Source organism: Tiliqua scincoides, chromosome 1, assembly GCF_035046505.1.
Source record: "Tiliqua scincoides isolate rTilSci1 chromosome 1, rTilSci1.hap2, whole genome shotgun sequence".
Classification (NCBI taxonomy): domain Eukaryota; kingdom Metazoa; phylum Chordata; class Lepidosauria; order Squamata; family Scincidae; genus Tiliqua; species Tiliqua scincoides.
The window spans coordinates 269,987,107-270,006,496 of NC_089821.1; the positions used below are offsets into that span (position 1 = coordinate 269,987,107).

Here is a 19,390-nt window from a genome sequence, read left to right on the forward strand (position 1 = left end):
CCATTCTCTCAATTCCTAATTCAACAATCCAGAGCAGTTCAACCAAATTCCCCATCTCTGTACCTGTGTTAGCTTTGCTTTGACTCTGCAGTTAAAGCTCGAACACACAAAAGTACTGTGTGTTGCCATTTCTTATTCATTTCCTTGGGAACTCCTGAAGTTTATCTTTCTGACATTTTGCAATTATTTTTACTAGGGCTAGCTCTGCATTTTCCTGTGACTTTGATGGAAATTGAAAGAAAACAAAACAATAACCTCAATAACCCTCTGAATTGTTTCTATAGATAATTCCTGAGCACATATCTTTATAAAACCATGTAGGGATCATACCTGGGACACCTCTACATTTCCTGTAGAGGAAATGAACACACAAATAATTTGGCACAATTGGCAAAAGAAGCCTTTTAAAATTACCAAACTAGTTACCCCTAGAATGAAAACACCTGAATTGTATTTGGATGACATTTTGCAGGCTTATGGCCCAATGCTATGCATTGGTTAAGCCACTGGAATATGTGTTCTGGCTGTTGCAAATGTGACACACCAGAGAGTGTGGCCTGGCCACTGCTGGAAGCAGTGATTGTACCAGTGATATCACTGGCACAGGTCCAAGTGGACCTGGTGGGTGCCATGGGTTTACCCCAGGGAAAGGGAACAAACGTTCCCTTAACCCAAAGAGGCATTTGAAGGTCAAAAAACAGGATTTTGCCTTACCTGGATAAGTCTTGTTCCTGGTGGAGGCAGGGGGCATTTCTCACCAATGGGATTGTCCTCGCTGCTGCTGGAGGTATTTGTATTGGCAACCTTCAGTCTCGAAAGACTATGGTATCGCGCTCTGAAAGGTGGTTCTGGCACAGCGTCTAGTGTGGCTGAAAAGGCCAATCCGGGAGTGACAATCCCTTCCACACCGGGAGCAAGTGCAGTCTGTCCCTGGTCTGTCTCCCTGGCTATGGGCCTTCCTTCTTTGCCTCTTAGCCTCAGACTGTTGGCAAAGTGTCTCTTCAAACTGGGAAAGGCCATGCTGCACAGCCTGCCTCCAAGCGGGCCGCTCAGAGGCCAGGGTTTCCCACTTGTTGAGGTCCATCCCTAAGGCCTTCAGATCCCTCTTGCAGATGTCCTTGTATCGCAGCTGTGGTCTACCTGTAGGGCGCTTTCCTTGCACGAGTTCTCCATAGAGGAGATCCTTTGGGATCCGGCCATCATCCATTCTCACGACATGACCAAGCCAACGCAGGCGTCTCTGTTTCAGCAGTGAATACATGCTAGGGATTCCAGCACGTTCCAGGACTGTGTTGTTTGGAACTTTGTCCTGCCAGGTGATGCCGAGGATGCGTCGGAGGCAGCGCATGTGGAAAGCGCTCAGTTTCCTCTCCTGTTGTGGGCGAAGAGTCCATGACTCGCTGCAGTACAGAAGTGTACTCAGGACGCAAGCTCTGTAGACCTGGATCTTGGTATGTTCCGTCAGCTTCTTGTTGGACCAGACTCTCTTTGTGAGTCTGGAAAACGTGGTAGCTGCTTTACCGATGCGCCTGTTTAGCTCGGCATCGAGAGAATGAGTGTCGGAGATCGTTGAGCCAAGGTACACAAAGTCATGGACAACCTCCAGTTCATGCTCAGAGATTGTAATGCAGGGAGGTGAGTCCACATCCTGAACCATGACCTGTGTTTTCTTCAGGCTGATTGTCAGTCCAAAATCTTGGCAGGCCTTGCTAAAACGATCCATGAGCTGCTGGAGATCTTTGGCAGAGTGGGTAGTGACAGCTGCATCGTCGGCAAAGAGGAAGTCACGCAGACATTTCAGCTGGACTTTGGATTTTGCTCTCAGTCTGGAGAGGTTGAAGAGCTTTCCGTCTGATCTGGTCCGGAGATAGATGCCTTCTGTTGCAGTTCCAAAGGCCTGCTTCAGCAGGACAGCGAAGAAAATCCCAAACAAGGTTGGTGCAAGAACACAGCCCTGCTTCACTCCGCTTCGGATGTCAAAAGGGTCTGATGTGGAGCCATCGAAGACAACAGTGCCCTTCATGTCCTTGTGGAAGGATCTGATGATGCTGAGGAGCCTGGGTGGACATCCAATCTTGGGGAGAATCTTGAAGAGGCCGTCTCTGCTGACCAGGTCGAAAGCCTTTGTGAGATCTATGAAGGCTATAAAGAGTGGCTGTCGTTGTTCCCTGCATTTCTCCTGCAGTTGTCTAAGGGAGAATACCATATCAGTGGTGGACCTGTTGGCTCGGAATCCACACTGCGATTCTGGATAGACGCTCTCTGCAAGTACCTGGAGCCTCTTTAGTACAACTCGGGCAAACAGCTTTCCTACAACGCTAAGGAGAGAGATGCCGCGGTAGTTGTTGCAGTCACCCCTGTCACCTTTGTTCTTGTACAGCGTGATGATGTTTGCATCCCTCATGTCTTGAGGTACTCCACCTTCTCTCCAGCAGAGACAGAGGATTTCATGCAGCTCAGTGACGATGATCTCTTTGCAGCATTTTAGGACTTCAGCAGGGATGCTGTCTTTTCCAGGTGCCTTGCCAAAGGCAAGGGAGTCCAGGGCCACGTGAAGTTCTTCTAGGGTTGGTTCACTGTCAAGCTCTTCCAGCACAGGCAGGCACTCAATGTTGTTCAGTGCTTCTTCGGTGACTACATTTTCTCTGGAATATAGCTCAGAGTAGTGCTGCACCCAGCGTTCCATCTGCTGCGCCCGATCCTGGATGACCTCGCCTGTGGCAGACTTCAGAGGGGCAATTTTCTTCTGTGTTGGACCTAGGGCCTGCTTGATACCATCATACATCCCCTTGATGTTGCCCGTGTCAGCTGCTATCTGTATCTCGGAACAGAGCTGGAGCCAGTAGTCGTTAGCACATCTCCTGGCAGTCTGTTGGACTTTGCTGCGAGCAGTTCGGAGGACCTGCAGGTTGTGCTCACTGGGACAGACCTTGTATGCTGCTTGAGCTCTCCTCTTTTCCTCAATGACTGGTGTCAACTCCTCAGAGTGGGCTTCAAACCAGTCTGCCGCCTTGTTGGTCTTCTTGCTGAATATGGACAAGGCGGTGTTGTAAACGGTATTCTTGAAATGTTCCCATCTGCTGGATGCGTTTGCGTCGGCCGGGCCTGGAAGAGATTCCTCAAGCGCTTGTGCAAATTCCTCCACTTTTCTCTGATCCCGGGTCTTGCTGGTATCAATGCGAGGTCTTCCTTCCTTTTTCGTGTGATACAGTCGCTTTGTTTGCAGTTTCACTCTGCTGCACACCAGGGAGTGGTCAGTGTCGCAGGCAGCACCATGATAACTGCGTGTGATCTTGATGCTGGGAAGGCTGGAGCGTCTGGTGAGCTGGAGGTAGGGCCAACAAAAAAGGTGGGTGGAATTCCACAAGCACAGGGTTCCAGTCCCCAGACACTACTTGCCAAGCTGTGACAGGATCCTCATACACACTATTGTGACTGGTTGTAAACTTGCATCACAATTGTACTCAGGAAAACTGCTTTGCACATAAATAGGTTTAATACCCCAGAAACAGAAGGGTTTGATCAAGGGAAATAGGTCATAGGAAACCCTAAATACCACCTTGCATCTAAGTTTATGCAGTAGAGGGAGTGATCCCCTGAAGTGTGGTGGGCAGAATGCCCCCTGCCTCCACCAGGAACAAGACCTACCCATGTAAGGCAAACTCCTATTTTCCCTGGTGGAGGCGGGGGTATTCCTCACCAATGGGATCTACCAGAGCAATATCCCTCAGAGGGAGCAGTTAGATCACTCACTCTCACACCTTCAGTACCCTCTGGAGAACTTTCTTCCTGAAGGAAGCCTCTGCTGAGGCTGATAGATTTACCTTGTAGTGCTTAAAGAAATCAGGATGCAAACTCTAAGCCACTTAGCTAGAGTTACCAAGGACACCTTCTCGCCCATGGTAAGTTAGAGATAGAGTGTCCATCTTCCTGAATGCGCGAGTGCGTTCTGTATGGAAGCTTAGGACTCTTCTGACACACAGTGTGGGCCAAGACTTTTTCCTTGGATGTTTAGGATTGGAACAAAATGATGGTAAAACTAGTTCTTGCAGTCAATGAAAAATTGAATTAACTTTGGGTAAGAAAAATGAGTCAATTCTAAGCACCACGGTGTGTGGAATACACATAAATCAGGATGGATAAGGCCCCCCCCCTTCAGATACCCTTCTTTCCGATGTTCTAGCTACTAGAAAAGCAGTTTTGTATGACATGACTTAATGGGACTATGGCCACAGGCTCAAAGGAAGGACTCATTAAAGATGTTAGGACCCTGTTCAATGTCCTTGTTTCAATGAGAACAAGGTCTAATGCTTGCCAAATAACTTAGACCTGGAGAATAGAGTCCCCAGTAATCTACTTTGAGATTGCACAGCCACAAATTTCTTATGGCCACCACACTGGAGGTGGTAGCTCTAGAACAAATAGCTGAGAAAGCAGCTGGCAAGGATACCTTTTCCAAAGTGCCTTGATTGGTTTGGATAAGGTGTTGTTCCTCCTCCCAGAAATTGGTGACTCTGGAGAAAAACAAATTGGCTGCTGAGGCTCTGAGAGCAAACGAAATAACCTAGAAAGCTCTTTTCAGCTACACCTCAATGCATTTGTTGCATGGGACACAAGGGCCATGTTGCCTATCTGAAGGGATCACAGCCTGAGAAGACAGTGCTGCAACAGGTGCAACCATTCACTGATGGTACCTTGAGTTTATCTAAGATTCCCTTAGGAAGAGAATAAAACTTACTCATGCGTTTGGTGTCTCACTAGCTGTGCAGTGAGGAGGACCACTCCATCTCCATCATTTTAGGATGGGTTCTGGAAAAAGGCATCTCTGCTGGCCTCAGTGGACCCTGAGGAAAGAGACTTTCTGGAGAAAAGTTAGAGTTGCAGCACTGGCTCTCATTCTAAGGCTTTAAGGCTCAATGGCTTAATAACCTTATCAAATATCCTGGAAAATACTCCCTCTGGAAAGGTATTTTTCCATTGATGTGTGCTTCTGCACTCCACATCCTCACCATTTTTTTTTTTTTTGTGCTTTACTGAGGAATGGGCAACTTTGAATCTGAGGAGTCAGATTGGCCTGAACATTGTGAGGAAGAGCTGGAAGGGACAGGGTTCCTCAATGCCTGAGGCTGCTTTCCCTTTTCCAACCTTGGTCTTTCAGTTGTTTTGGGAGAGGAAGCAGACCCTGCGAGGCTAGCTTGCCATCAATCAAGCCTTTGAGCCACAGCACCCAGGACAGGAGGAACAGGGGTGACAGCAGCACCACTGCTTGACCCCTTAAGCTTATTAGCACCTCTAGGCTATATATATAAATATATATTACCCCACTGAACAGCCGAAGAATAACCATCTGGCTGTTCACTGGACTATTTATGAGGGAAAAACAGAGGCTGGGCAAAAGAGCAGGAAAACAAACCCCTTACTGGGTTACTTGCTGCATGTGAGGAAAATGTTGCCCCCTGAGATACAAAATGGCACCTGCTGATTTAAAAAACCGAGCTGGTGCTTGTGAGCGTTTGGCAGGCTCTGAGCACGCTGATGGAGAGTCCTGCCCATTTGCCCCTGACAATGCAATAGCGCCTGGTCTCCCTCTGTTCCTCAAACCTGCCGCCACCTTAGAGAGGTGCAGACCAGGCACTGTCAGCCCCAACTGCTGAGGTAAAAAATGACGCCCGCTGAGGTAATAGCAGACCTGATGCTTGTGAGCATTGGGCAGGCTCTGGGCGCTCATGGAGAGTCCTGCCTGATCGCCCCTGAACACTGCATTAGCGCCAGGTCGATCCAGGGGTCTGCCGCTGTCCCCCAAACCTGCTGCCACCTCAGAGAGGCGCAGACCAGGCACTGCCAGTCCAAGCAGCCAGTTCCCTCACAGTGGGAGAAATGGTGAGAAAAGTGGTAGTTAATGTTTCTGCAGTGAAGAGAGCTGGGCCTCAGCCGCATCTGTCAGGCCTCCAGAACTCAATGGACCCGACTCGCTGAGGAGGGGAGTTGAGACAGGCTGAAGAAAACCATTTCCCCTTCGCTTTGATATCGCTGAGGAGGAGCTCCAAAAGAGATGACCGAACTCCAGCGAGGCAGGGATGGTCTGGGGACTGGATCCCTGTGCTTGTGGAGCTTTGCCCGCCTTTTCGTTGGCCCTACCTCCAGCATTGGTGAGGAATGCCCCCGCCTCCACCAGGGAACACCACTGCAGGATACAGTGAATGCTGTTCTGGCACCTGCAGGATACAGTGAATGCTGTTCTGGCACCACTGCATTGCCACACGGGGAGTTAGTTAGGATTGGGCTGCCCGTCTCCTCAGGAAGAGCTTTCATCCCCACAAATTTCATCCAATTCCGAAAAAAAAGATACAGTGAATTAAAATTTGTCCCATATCATCAGTGGAAAATGACTAAAAAATGAATCAGATTTGAAATGAAGCAACCACCAGAATCATGTATGAAAATGAAGAAAATTACTAAAACAGTCTAATTAAACCGATCTGGCCACCAGACTAAGCAATGAAGCAAGCAACTGTTACACTGCACATGCCCAATCTCATCTGATCTTGGAAGCTAAGCAGGGTCAGGCCTGGTTAGTACTTGGATGGGAGACCACCTGGGAATACCGGGTGCTGTAGGCTTATACCATAGTCTTTTGAGACTGAAGGTTGCCAACCAAGACCCACAACCATTTTTCTTGATGCACATCCCTATTGAGAAGTATACTATCTCCATAGCAGGAGAATCCATTTAACTCTCATGGCTTATTGCTGTTGACACAGCTGTCCTTCATAAATCTGTTTGATCATGAAGACTAGTTATCATCAATCTTTGCTATATCTTTGTTTTCTATATTGGTTTCATCATAATTTTTTTCTAAGCTGTTTATACATTTATCCTGGAAAATGGAATGACACAATAAAGTACAGAAGTGATTCTCAATCTTTTAGGGAGATCTACTCCCTAAGTAAATCTTTGTGAGGGAGGGGAAAGGGTAGCGACATGATCCCCATGATTGTGTCACTAAGGGGACATGGGGGGTGCTTTTACTTACTGTAGGCTTGGTCAAGCAGCAGGAGGAGTGGGGAGCTCCGTGAAACCCTCTGCAGGGCTCCGCAAGACTTGGAACATTCAAAAATAGCAAGTGCAAACCACTTCCGGTTTGCCAACGCAGCAATGAGGTGGTTTGCGCTCGCTGTTTTTGAACATTCCCCACTCCTCCTCCTGCTTGTCCAAGCCCACAGTAAGTTAAAGCATGCCCCTCGCCCCCACTAGCGACATGACCCTGCGGATCACATTGCTGCCTCCCCCCTTCTCCCACCCCTTAAAGGAATGGGGGAAGTTTTACACAAACTGGTGAGTTGCAACCCACCAGTTTGAGAACCACTGAAGTACAGTATTCTGTGCTTCATAAGTAACCAAAAGGAAAGTAACCTGAATCAAATAATACACAATACTTGTGCAAACATCCTAATCATACACCAACACAGCACCGAGAGAGCTTGGTACTTAGAGGTCCATGAGGAAGATGATCAGCCTCTTGAGAGGAAGAAAAATACGCTTTATCCATTATAGGTTCCTAAGAGCCATTGTTCACCAAAAAGGAAGATTTCCAATAATTACATGGCTGGGATAATATGAAAAGGATGAAAATCATAGTTCACGAGGCTCTTAGTAAATAAAAATCAGGGGAAGAGATGGCTCTCAACTGCCAAAGGCAAGCTCGCAGCTACCACTTGACTTTTGAGAGTAGTTCAAAGATTAATAATACAGAATTGAGCTAAGTAGCATAAGCAGTGGTTACAAAATGGAGAAGGTGGTAATTTTATTGTGTTCCTGCTTCTTCTGAAGATGAGCTGAACAGTTATTCTTATTTTAAAAGAAGAAGAAGAAATTCAACTTGCATTTATCGTTTGGAATATTATGTACATTCATTTATTTATCCTTTTTTAATGTTGACTATTTTCGCATATATAACAATTAATATACAGGGGTCCCCCATATCTGCAGGTTCACTTATATGTGGATCGGGTCTGCAGCCCCCTGTTTACAAGCCCCCCGTGTGCCCCCTCCGGAAGTGAGGGGAACTATGCTCCCCTCGCCTCCAGAGCAGCTTCTGAGCTCAACACAGGCTGCTGACATTCATCCACAGCCTCTGCCGGACTCAGACTGAGCACAGAGCTTAAACATGTGACTTCTGGTTACACAGAAGTTACACCTGAAGTGACATTTTAAATGTCTAATAAGGAACTCGGAGGCCTGGGGAAGCCCTGGAGGGCCTCCTAATGCCTTATAAGGCATTAAAAAGTCACTTCTGATTTCTCCATGAAACCAGAAATCACCTGTTTGGAGCGCTAATGCTCAGTCGGAGTCCAGCAAAGGCCGTGGACAGACATCAGCAGCCCCTGCTGAGCTCAGAAGCCCCTCTGGAGGACAGGGGAATTGGGCTTGCCTCCAGAGGGTCCAGACCAGGAGGATATGCATTCACCCATATCTGTGGTTTCGGGTATCCATGGGGGGTTCCAGAATGGAACCCCCATGGATAAAGGGAGCACACCTGTATTTAGGTTCTTCTACAAATGGTTGCCCATAAAGGTCACAACAACAATTGAGTCATTTTTCCCACAAGCAAAATAGCATTAATGTACAGTCAATTTTCGAAGCTTTAGGAGCAAACTACTGCTTGTAGGATGATTTTCATAGTGGAATGGTGGTGGGGAAAGCATTAAGCCCCTCTCACACCACAGTCTTGTACTAAATGGGCCTTCATTAAGTGATACACATCTGTATTCTAAAATGAAGGAGAGATAGATTATGATGTCTTTTAGATTAGACACATATACTGCTTTCTCACAAGAGGAGGAGGATCAGAATAATTTGATCTCATCCTGCCATACTATAGTCAATTAAAGTATATGCTAAAAAAGCTAATGTCACTACCCTTCTGGAACTTGTTGCCACTTCCCAGTTGTCTCTGAAAACCAGATAGAATGAAAGCTCTCATTATTCCACGTGTTCCTTTCAGTCAATAAATAACTTTGAACTATCACAATAAACAATATCCAAATAACACAATGGAAGTGTTACTGCTTTAAGAGGACAAGGCTTTCTGGTGTCTTCAGTATTCTTCCAGACTATCTTTAATACTTCCATCAAATTCTATTGGATGTCCTCTTTAAAAGGGTAGCCACCACCATTGGATTGGCTCTCCTCCAAGCTCTCTCTCTCCAACAAGTTAAAGATATTGGCTGTGCCTGTATGAGCATTCTTTCTATTCCCTATGAGGATGCATGTTCTGGCTGCTACTGTTATGAAATTTTCAGAGTGCTAGGCAAAAACTGATGAGAATAACAAGAATAATTTTTATTGTTGCTAAATGCACTTTGTTATACATTGCTCAATGTCCAAATGTGGTTTCCATTTAAGTTCTAGTAGAAGCATTCTTATTTGAGATAAATCAGCAAAAATCTTGATAACAATGTGCTTCTAGAAGATTATATGCTCTGGGGGATCAGTCTGGATAGACTCCAACAGATCTGTGCCGTTCTTCTCTGAATTCACACTTCTCACTTAGAATGAGGCTTGTTTGCTAGAAACATCTCAAAACTACACGCAATTGTTTATGTTCTTGTTCATCATTGTCGTAAACCAACATATCATCTGCATGACAAAGAATACCAAGCAGCCCTGAAACAATCTGATTAATTTTTTTTGGGAAGTGCTCTGGGGCTGAAGATACACTAAAAGCAAGCCAACTGAAACAGTACATTTCTAGTGGAGTAATGAAAAAAGTCAATGACACAACTTCTTTCATGAAAAGGAAATTTGACAAAAGCCACTACCGTGTCAGGCTTCAAAAATACTTTGGATTCAGATAAACAAGGTAACAGCTAATCAAATACTCTAAACATGTCTTTCTCAACAAACATTCTTTTGTTAAATTCTGCAATAGCAACACAAAAAGTTTCTCTATTAGGTATAATTGTTGTATTGGAGGAAAATAGCAGTATTGATGGTATTAGAATAAAGAATTCTTTTTTCAGTGCTTTCTTGACCTGACCTGGCCTCAACTATACATGTTTTGCTGTTCGTTCCTAGGCGTTTTTTGTAATCCCCAATCAGGATACAGATTATAGACTTTTGTCAGCAATAGAGTAACACTGCTGTACCAGTATCAATTCTAAACTGATTTAAGTTTAAGATTTAAATTGAAGAATGTGTACATTTAGTTGTTAATTAGGAGTGGATGCTTTGCCAGATCTTCTACATGTGTTCACAGCTCTTAATACCACTTGGATTTACAATCTCTGCCTATGCTGAGCTTTTAGCATGAAAATAATAATACATGTATTTATATACCGCCTTTCTGGTCATCAGATTACTCCTCTGACTTTATTCAAGGCAGTTCATATAGGCAGGCTGTCTCTAAACCCGAGGGGATTTTTACAATAACAGAAAGGTTCTATCTTTCAAGAACCGCACAACATTTCAGAAGGATCTTTCATGATCTGGTATCACTTCTGGCCCCCAGTTGCCTCCGATGCTGGCTGACAAGCAGCTCCTTCATCTCTCACTTGAAGGGCAGCCAAGACACTTTTTGATCACACCAAAGAGCAGGTGGAATAACTCAGCTCAGCTTGTCAAATGCTTCAAGGTCTCGCCATTCATGGAGCTGCTGGTGGCCTCGAACTGGCAACCTTCAGGTGTTATCTTCGGGCTAATGAAGGCTCTACCCTCTAGAGCAGGGGTGCCCAAACCCTGGCCCTGGGGGCACTTGAAGATCTTGAGGAGTCCTAATCCAACCAGCGGGGAGCTCCCAGACTCCAGTGAGCCTCTGGCCCTCTGGAGACTTGTTGGAGCCTGCGCTGGCCCAACACAACTGCTCTTAGCGTGATGGCCAACTGTCGACCTCTCACATGAACTGTGGAATGAGGGCTCCCTCCACTGCTTGCTGTTTCAGGTCTGTGATGCAGCAGCGGCAGCAAGAGAAAGCCGTCCTGGGTCCCTTTAGGGAGAAGGGCGGGATACAAATAAAGTTTATTATTATTTTATGGGCCTTGAGCAATTGCAAGACCTTCATTCATTCATATAAGTTCCATCTCTAATATATTCATTTATGTAAATTAATTCAAATTTGAAATGTAAATTAATTCTTTTTTCCCCAGCCTCTGACACAGTGTCAGAGAGATTATGTGGCCATCCTGCCAAAAAGTTTAGACACCCCTGCTCTAGACCAGACCTTCTACCCTCCTTCAAAATTTGGTTTGACATCTCTTTTTAACATTTTCATCTTATTATGACCAAGTTATTGGTGTAGTTTCACATTGTGTGTGTGTGTGTGTGTGTGTGTGTGTGTGTGTGTGTGTGAAGCCATGTAAATCATTTGCTATCTTTTTTGTTTTTGTTTTTTGCATTCTCACCTTTGCTATAGTTAGGCTATCATGTACTTTAATTTTTAAGCCCATCTGGAGATGTTGTGTCTCTTATGCACACATAATCATCCTATGACTTGTGATTTCTTCTTATAGCATCCTATCATTACAATGTTCTTCAGGTATATTCCCTGCAGTTACAAAAGCTTCTGTAGCTTCCTTCTGGCAGCTCCTAGTAAATTTTGCTCTTTAAGATATAACATTTTGTCTTCCTATAAAATGGACACTAAAAGCCTTTTTTATAAACTTTATTTCATCTGTAGTGAGAGTTGGGCATGCAGAATGTCATATGCAGTACTGCAAAAAAATATCAGAGCATTTACCAGGTATTTTTGACGTTCCTGCCATAAAAGCTATCCTAAATCTCTCAAATCTCCTGACCCAGTTGGGTCCAGTACCTGAATTTGGAAAGTCAAATTTCTGTCATGGGACTATTTATGTTATGTGATCCATAATTTTACTCATGTGTGCCTCTCAGTTCTCATGTGCTTCTCCGGAAGATCTAAATAGTCTTTCGATTATCTTCCTTTCTCTGGAGCGCCACTTGCTTTCAGCAAGGCTTTGATTACTTTCCGTTTCCTTGTTCAGCTTTTCCTCCCTGCTCTCTTGTGTCTAGCCTGGCCCCATTCACTCACCACTCTTGCAGCCTGGGGTTTCTTTATATTTTCTGTGCTCTGCTTTCAGGTCAATTCTGATACCATGACATGAGAAGGAAAGAAAGATCAGCAGCCATTTTCAGATTATAAACTGTTTCTTCACAGGAAGCACTTCCTTTATTTATCTGTCCCTGCCACTTCCTGATTCTATCTAAGAGCAAGGAAGAAATGGAACTTTGCTCATGTATATCATACACAGCGAGTGTCATAGCAACTGTAGACAAAATTAGCTTCTCTCTTTTTATATTTACATATATTTGTTTATTTATATCCTGTTTCCTACCAGTAAAAAATACATATATCCTTGAAAATATTAGCACAACCCATTTATTTCTCTAGTCCAGGGATCTCCAAACCCCGGCCCAGGGGACAGATACGGCCCGTGGCGAGCCTCTATCTGGCCCACGGCCAGCCTCTTTTGGCCAGAGAGATTGAATGAATGAGCCTCTACATCGTGCCAAATATTTGATGCGGCCCTCTGGCCAAAATGTTTGGAGACCCCTGCTCTAGTCAATGTTCCAAAAAATCTATCACTTCTGGTTCTGAGCTTTCATTTTGAGGTTCTAGATGTCCCTGATAGATTTACATCTACTGCAACAAACTTCTAAATTCTTTTCCGTGTTGTGTGTATTTTCCAACATCAATTTATTTTATTTGATAAAGAAAATGGAGCAATCTGGGAAATTAGGAGCGAGAAAATGTGTTGTGAAAATGCCCTGCATTATGTTTCAAGAGCCATATGCTAAATCACACTCCTGAACGGAATTCTTGAAGATGTTCTGAATTTTGCAAAATTTGAAAAGTATTTTTACAAAATTAAATCTTAAGAATGTTGCTTGTTTAATAATCTAGTGAGAAAGTAGTAGAAATGCTTTCATCACCAACCTTACTATTGAGCCTTTCAAGTATTATAGCAGTAGGCTGGGCCCAATCCTGAGCCCAGTCTCAGCGGCACCAAGAACAGCTGCCACCAGATCCCGCGCGCCTTGGGCTACTGCAGGCAGCACCTCAGGTGCTGAGAAGGGAAGGGGCTCAATGGGGCTACTCACTTTACCACCAACCTTTCCGTGTAGGGTGCCGAGCCCCACACAAACACCTTAGATCCGTGGAGTGGCCTCCTCCCTGCCCCCGCTTACCATGCCACGGCTCGGCGGTCCATGAGACTGGCGCGTGGTGGAGGCTGCTGCACTAGCCCGGCGCTAGTCCAGCACTGGCTGGTGCTGGACTAACGCAGGTGGTAGCCCAGCAGCGAGGCTCGCAAACATGCCTTATGGCATGTTTGCAACAGTGTGTGGTGGCACGAAGCCGTGGCGCGGAGCCCAGGATTGGGTTCTAAATTAGCTGTAAAAATATTTTTAAATACTGCTTTAAAATGATTTCACTGTATTTTGAAAGACAAAATAGCTCAATACTAGTATTTTCGCCCATTTTTTTTTTTTACAAGCATTTCTAAATTATCTAGTTTAGTCTTTAAAAAACAATCTGGAGAAAACTGTTGCTATTGTTTCAGATTTACCAGTTCTTTAGTCACCATTCACACATCCGCTTAAAAAATGGTATTACCAGGACATGCATGGGAGGAAGTTGCCTGGCCTCCTTTTCCTTTAACCATCCCAAGCATCTGTCCTAACCACTCCAACTTTTCCTGTGTGACAATGGAAAATGGGGACTAGTCATGTTTTTCTTACCCTGAGCTGTATGAATTCAGAGACAGGCATTGTAAGAAATGAAATATTTTCAAAATATTCTGCAGAATGTACAGTGTGCAGTACAAATGCATCAGAGAATCAGCAGACTTGAAGCAAAACTGAAGGAGTTTTTAAAAACCTCACATTGCTGTGATAGCAGCAGTTATGGATGAAGGAATGTGAACAGGAAGATGAGAAGAGAGACCTTGTTCTCCTGTAATACTCCATCCAATCCACTGCCTTTTTTACAAGAGGTGGAGCAGATGTACTGAGCCTGAATGAAGGACTAAACTGTAGAGAGATATTTGCTTATTTTTACTTTTCACATACCACACTTTCTCCAAGGAGTTCAGGGTGGTGTACATAGTTCTACCCCTCCTTTTATCCTTCCAACACCCCTGTGAGATAGAAGAGGTTGAGAGATGACAGGAAGTTTCAAGTATGAGTGGGGATTTGAGCCTGGTTCTTCCAGGTCTAAGTCCAACTCCCAAATCACCACACAATGATGATGGGTCTCTTTTCTTGCCCTGTGTATATAGCTAATTTTTTTTCTTTCTTTTAAAGTGGCCTCTGAGGTTGGTCATGCTATATTTGTAAGCGTGCATTGCTATGTTATACTATAACATAGCACCACTGACAAGGCATGCACAACATGTAAGTAAGATAACCTCAACTGGATAAAAGACCTAAGAGTTAACTAGGCCAGTAGGTTCCAAACTTTTTAGACTGGTGGCTCTCTTGACCATCTGGACCACTGCAGGCTCCCCATTCCCTAATGGGGCAGTGGGGTTTTTTTTACAAGAATTCCACAGCTGTTGTGGCTGGCTTCCATGGCTCTTTGGGGAGCCACTGCTCACAGTTTGGGAACCACTGACTAGCAGCCCAATCCTGAGCTGCCTGGCACGCGGGGCTGCAGCAGCACCAAAAATGGCTGCTGCTACATCCAGGGTGCCTCAGGCAGCTGCTGCCACCTCCTCGGGAGAAGGGGACTTTTGTTCCCTTCCCTTGGATAAAGTGAGTAGATCCGCAATGGGGCTGCTCAATTCTATGAAGATCCAAGTGTTGGCATAGAATTAAGAGCCTCTGTGTCAGATGGGTGGCCTGACACAGAGGCTGAAGTCCCGCCTCCCCCCTGCTCCCTCCCCGGCATGCCTCCTCCCTGCCCTCCCTCTGCCTCACCCTGCCTTGGAACACCTCCTCCCCATCTCCCACCATGCTCCCACCTACCTCTCTGCTGCCTGGTAGTTTGCATGACTGCTGAGTGTTGAAGCTCCGGTGCTCCACCGGTACTAGCCCAGCACCAGCCAGCATTGGACTAGCACCAGCGCTCCATCAGCACTGAGGGCCGCAAACATGTCTTACTTAGGAATGGGCAGTAGATCATCATTTTGTATAAAGCTATGGCCAATATCAGTTGGCACTGTTAAGGATACCATGTGTTTCAGGTCTTTGATTATTTCTCAGAAATACCTTTATTTTTGGTCAGTTCATTGGTCCAATTCACTGATTCAAAATAATTCAGTGGTCTGTGAACTAATGCTCACTAATATTAAAAATACTTTTGTGTCTAATAAGGGTGTTTGACCTGTACTGAAAACATTGCTGTAGTTACTTTGACATGAAAAGACAATAACCACAACTAATGCTTTTTTAAAGCAATCTTAAATATATCCAAGGGAAGACTCTTTTATACTTATTAAATATGTCCATCTGCTTTGGTGGCAGAGGTGGGGACATCATCAAGCACAGGAGTTGACTTGATGGAGTTGCCTGATGGAGCTGCCTAGTTTCTTGCTCTCCCCTTATCCTATCAACTTTTCCACCTGAAGCATTTTTGCTTCTTGCCCAGCTTATTGAAATATATTCCCTCTCCCTACCAAAATCTGAAATGGTGTCCCTGGATAATGCCTATGAAGCATATTGAAATGTATTCTGCCAATGAAGCATATTGAAATGTATTTAAACATACATGAGGTAAATCAGCTCAACATTTAAAATTATTTTGTTTAGTTTATTAAATGGCAAACAATCATAGCTTCAGTGAGCTGAACTCCTGCGCCTACTTAATTACTTGGGAGAAGATCCCATTGGACTTACTGGAATTTATGCCAGAGAAAGCAAAGTATTAGCACAGATGATGAATTTACAGCACAATCCTATATGCATCTATTCAGAAGTCATGTTGATTTTAATGGGACCGCAGAATCCCTTGGGAGTGTATGTCGGATTGCAGCCCAATATTCTCTGTGAAGAATTCTCTGTAATATTCTCTGCTGCATATACAAACGATTTATTCATTACTGAGTGATAATTCCTTCACATAGGTGCTCTCTTCCCACTGATTTTAGGAGAATACAAGAGTACTTTTAGGAGAATCACCATGTGTCAAACAACCACACCATCACAAGATACAGTAATTGCAATCATCATGTACGATTATCTAGATTCAGCAAGACAGATAAATAGCATACCCTCCATCCCTCAGAATAATCAACCTAGAGCCCAGTCTATTCATATCTACTCAGAAGTAAGACCCATTACAGGCAATAGACCTTACTTCCAAATATGTGTGGATGCTTTGAGGGCCGCTTCACATGTTGCACAAGCAAGATCAGGTTTTCTGCTGATCTAAAAGAGCATTTGGCCATCGTGGTTCTCTGGCAATTGTATGACGTGTGTTTGCAACTGACCTTGACTTTAAAGTGTTCACCAGGGGCCTACGTTTCCCTTGACATGTCAGTGTGCATATATGTATTTTAAATAAAACTATACCAGACAGGTTACTTTTTCCAACATTGCTCTATACAACCTAGTTATAATTATTTTGTGTATCTCATATTCCTTTCCTTCACTGGCCTCGACTTTTTGATTGCTGTTGTTTTTCCTGAAAGTAGTTGAAATAATATAATTGTCAAGGACTGGCAAAAATCCCACAAATTACAGTTATATAATTTCTGCATCTTCTCCTGCTTTTAAGATCAATGTACCCTGTAAATAAGAGTCCCCTGGATTAGACCAAAGACCCATCTAGTCCAGCTATCTGTATCTCACAGTCACCAGATGCCTCAGAGAGCATACAAGACAAGAGGCCTTGCATCTGGCATTCTGAGGTAGTCTACTTCAAAAATCAGGAGGTTGCACCTACCCATCACAGCTTGTAACCTATGATGGACTTTTCCTCCAGAAATCTGTCAAATCACCTTTCAAAGGCATACCAGGCCAGATGCAATCACCACATCCTGCGGCACGGAGTCCCACAGACTACTTACACAGTGGGTAAAGAAATATTACCTTTTTTCTGTTCTAACTCTTCCAACTCTCAATTTTAGTGGATGTTCCCTGGTTCTGGTGTTGTGTGAGAGGGAAAAGAACATCCCCCTCTCCACTTTATCCACCCTTGCATAATTTTGTATGTCTCAATCATGTCTCCCCTCAGGTGCCTGTCTGACTAGGACTATTTTTAGATTCCACTGAACCCCCAACCAGTTGAATTCAGTTTACGTGCAGGGCAATACTGAGCACTGTCTGCAATTCAGGTCACTGGACCCTGGTTGAATATAGAGAATCATGTAAACACTTGACTTTGGGTGAGAGACTTTGGATGAAGATAGAAAGACCTTGTAAAGGCACACTGTGAGAGAGTGTGGAATATGGAGGAGTCAGCTAGAGTTGGAAAAACATTTTGAACCCTAACCCCAGCTACTGTGAAAGCTTGAAAGTGTACAGCCAGAATTTTGAAGAAATCGTGCGTTTTGATGGAAAACCTTTGATGTACTGAGGTTTTTGTGAGTTCTTCCCATAGGACAATACTGTACTGTAAAAACCCCACTGAAAAATGATGGTTTCAGACTCAAGTGCCTGTGTAAAACACCTTGAAAGTTATGTAAAAACAGTGAAAGGCAGTATATAAATACATAAACAAATAAAAATAAAGAAAATATTCCCCAGGTTTAAGTCATTCTATGAGGTGACTTGGGATGTCATGCATATTGCTTAGAACTTACTTACTTAATCTATCCAGTAAACTTTGATCATGCTACATATCTAAGTTGGGAGCTCCATGTGAATGATGCAGCCACAAACACATGGTCAATTGCATAAATCTTTGCCAATCTTTGGCACTGTCTCCCTCAGAAGGGTTCCTGATTTCTGGGAACAGGCCCCTCTATGAGATTGCATCATTCACATAAATCTTCAGCTACAGTGTAGCATTTTCCCTCATTCCCATTCAATAAGTATGCTGCAATTTCAACATTTCAGAAGCTGAACTTTCAAGCGAATGTATGTCAGACTATGGTATATTTTTTCAAGCATTCTAAACTGGGGACAAAAAGTGAAGAGGTGCAAAAAAAAAAAATTAATATCCACAATTCCTGGTGGGGTTTTTTTAGTCTAAAAAAATATTATATAAACATAAACATTAGCACCATTATACAAATAAAAGGATAGGTTTTATGTTGAGAAGTTTTGATTTTGTGTGAGTTTTCATTGCCAAAACAAAACAAAAAAGGGAGTAGGTTCACTGCTCACCTAGCTTGCAAAATTCCCAAAATGTACCTCTAGACTAGAACAAAAAATAAATTCCAACATTTTACATTTTGCTCTGATAAACATATCCAGTAAAGTAGAATTTGAAAATTTGTGTTGTAATCCAGGTGAATTCCATAAGCATCCTTATCTCTAGCCATGTAAAACCACAACACAGAAAACTGTCTCCCACATGGCTGTAAATACAGGGGAAGGGCATGTTGTTCTCTATACTTCCAGTGACTGTCCAATAATTTTAGACAACAGTATGAACCCAATATTCTATCCTGATGCTGCAGTACAATAAATACAATGACCTAATTTCCGAGACAGCTGCATCCACGTAAATCCAAAATACATGGAATCATGCCAAATATACACCAGTGTAATTTGTTTGGAAAGCAATTAGAGCAATGAATGCAAAGAAAAAAAGTAATTAGATAATATGCTTCAATTATAAGCTTATCATCTTTCAGGGTAAAGAGGCATATATCTTGCTATACATAAAACCACTAAAATATAAAACAGGAATGGACCCGATTGAAACCTAGGGAGATATATACTTTTCTTGGATTCCTCTTCCTCCCACCTATGTCTGATTGTATCCCACTTGCTTGAGGCTGGGAACATGAGACAGATACTTCTCAGTTAGGGACTGTCTGCTCTAGAGAGGTTCATTGTCCCCCTTCATGCCTGTGAGAAGATATCAGGAACAAATTCTGCTTTTCTGTTATACTTTTTGCAGAGCCAAAAACTTTCTGATCCTCCCTCTCTATGTTTTCAAGCAAGCTTCTTTTATTGCTTTATCTGCTGTGTAAATTTTTAAAAATCATGGTTACTGCCGCATAGAGATGTTTGTTTCCAGTACATAAGATAGGATTACAGTCTACTTGGGGCACCTTCCTTATGAGGAAAGGCTATGGCATTTGGGCCTCTTCAGCCTAGAAAAGAGGCACCTGAGGGGGGACATGATTGAGACATACAAAATTATGCAGGGGAAGGATAAAGTGGATAGAGAGATGCTCTTTACACTCTCACATAACACCAGAACCAGGGGACATCCACTAAAATTGAGTGTTGGGAGAGTTAGAACAGACAAAAGAAAATA

The 19,390-nt window shown here is 43.8% G+C and overlaps 1 protein-coding gene and 1 pseudogene across 15 annotated transcripts in view; one reads left to right on the forward strand and one right to left on the reverse strand.

Annotated features, from left to right (window-relative positions):
* Nucleotides 1-19,390, reverse strand: part of NRXN1 (neurexin 1) — a 1,133,747-nt gene that overhangs the window by 1,029,473 nt on the left and 84,884 nt on the right. The gene's annotated exons all lie outside the window — the stretch shown is intronic.
* LOC136638274 (5S ribosomal RNA) lies at nt 6,504-6,620 on the forward strand (annotated as a pseudogene).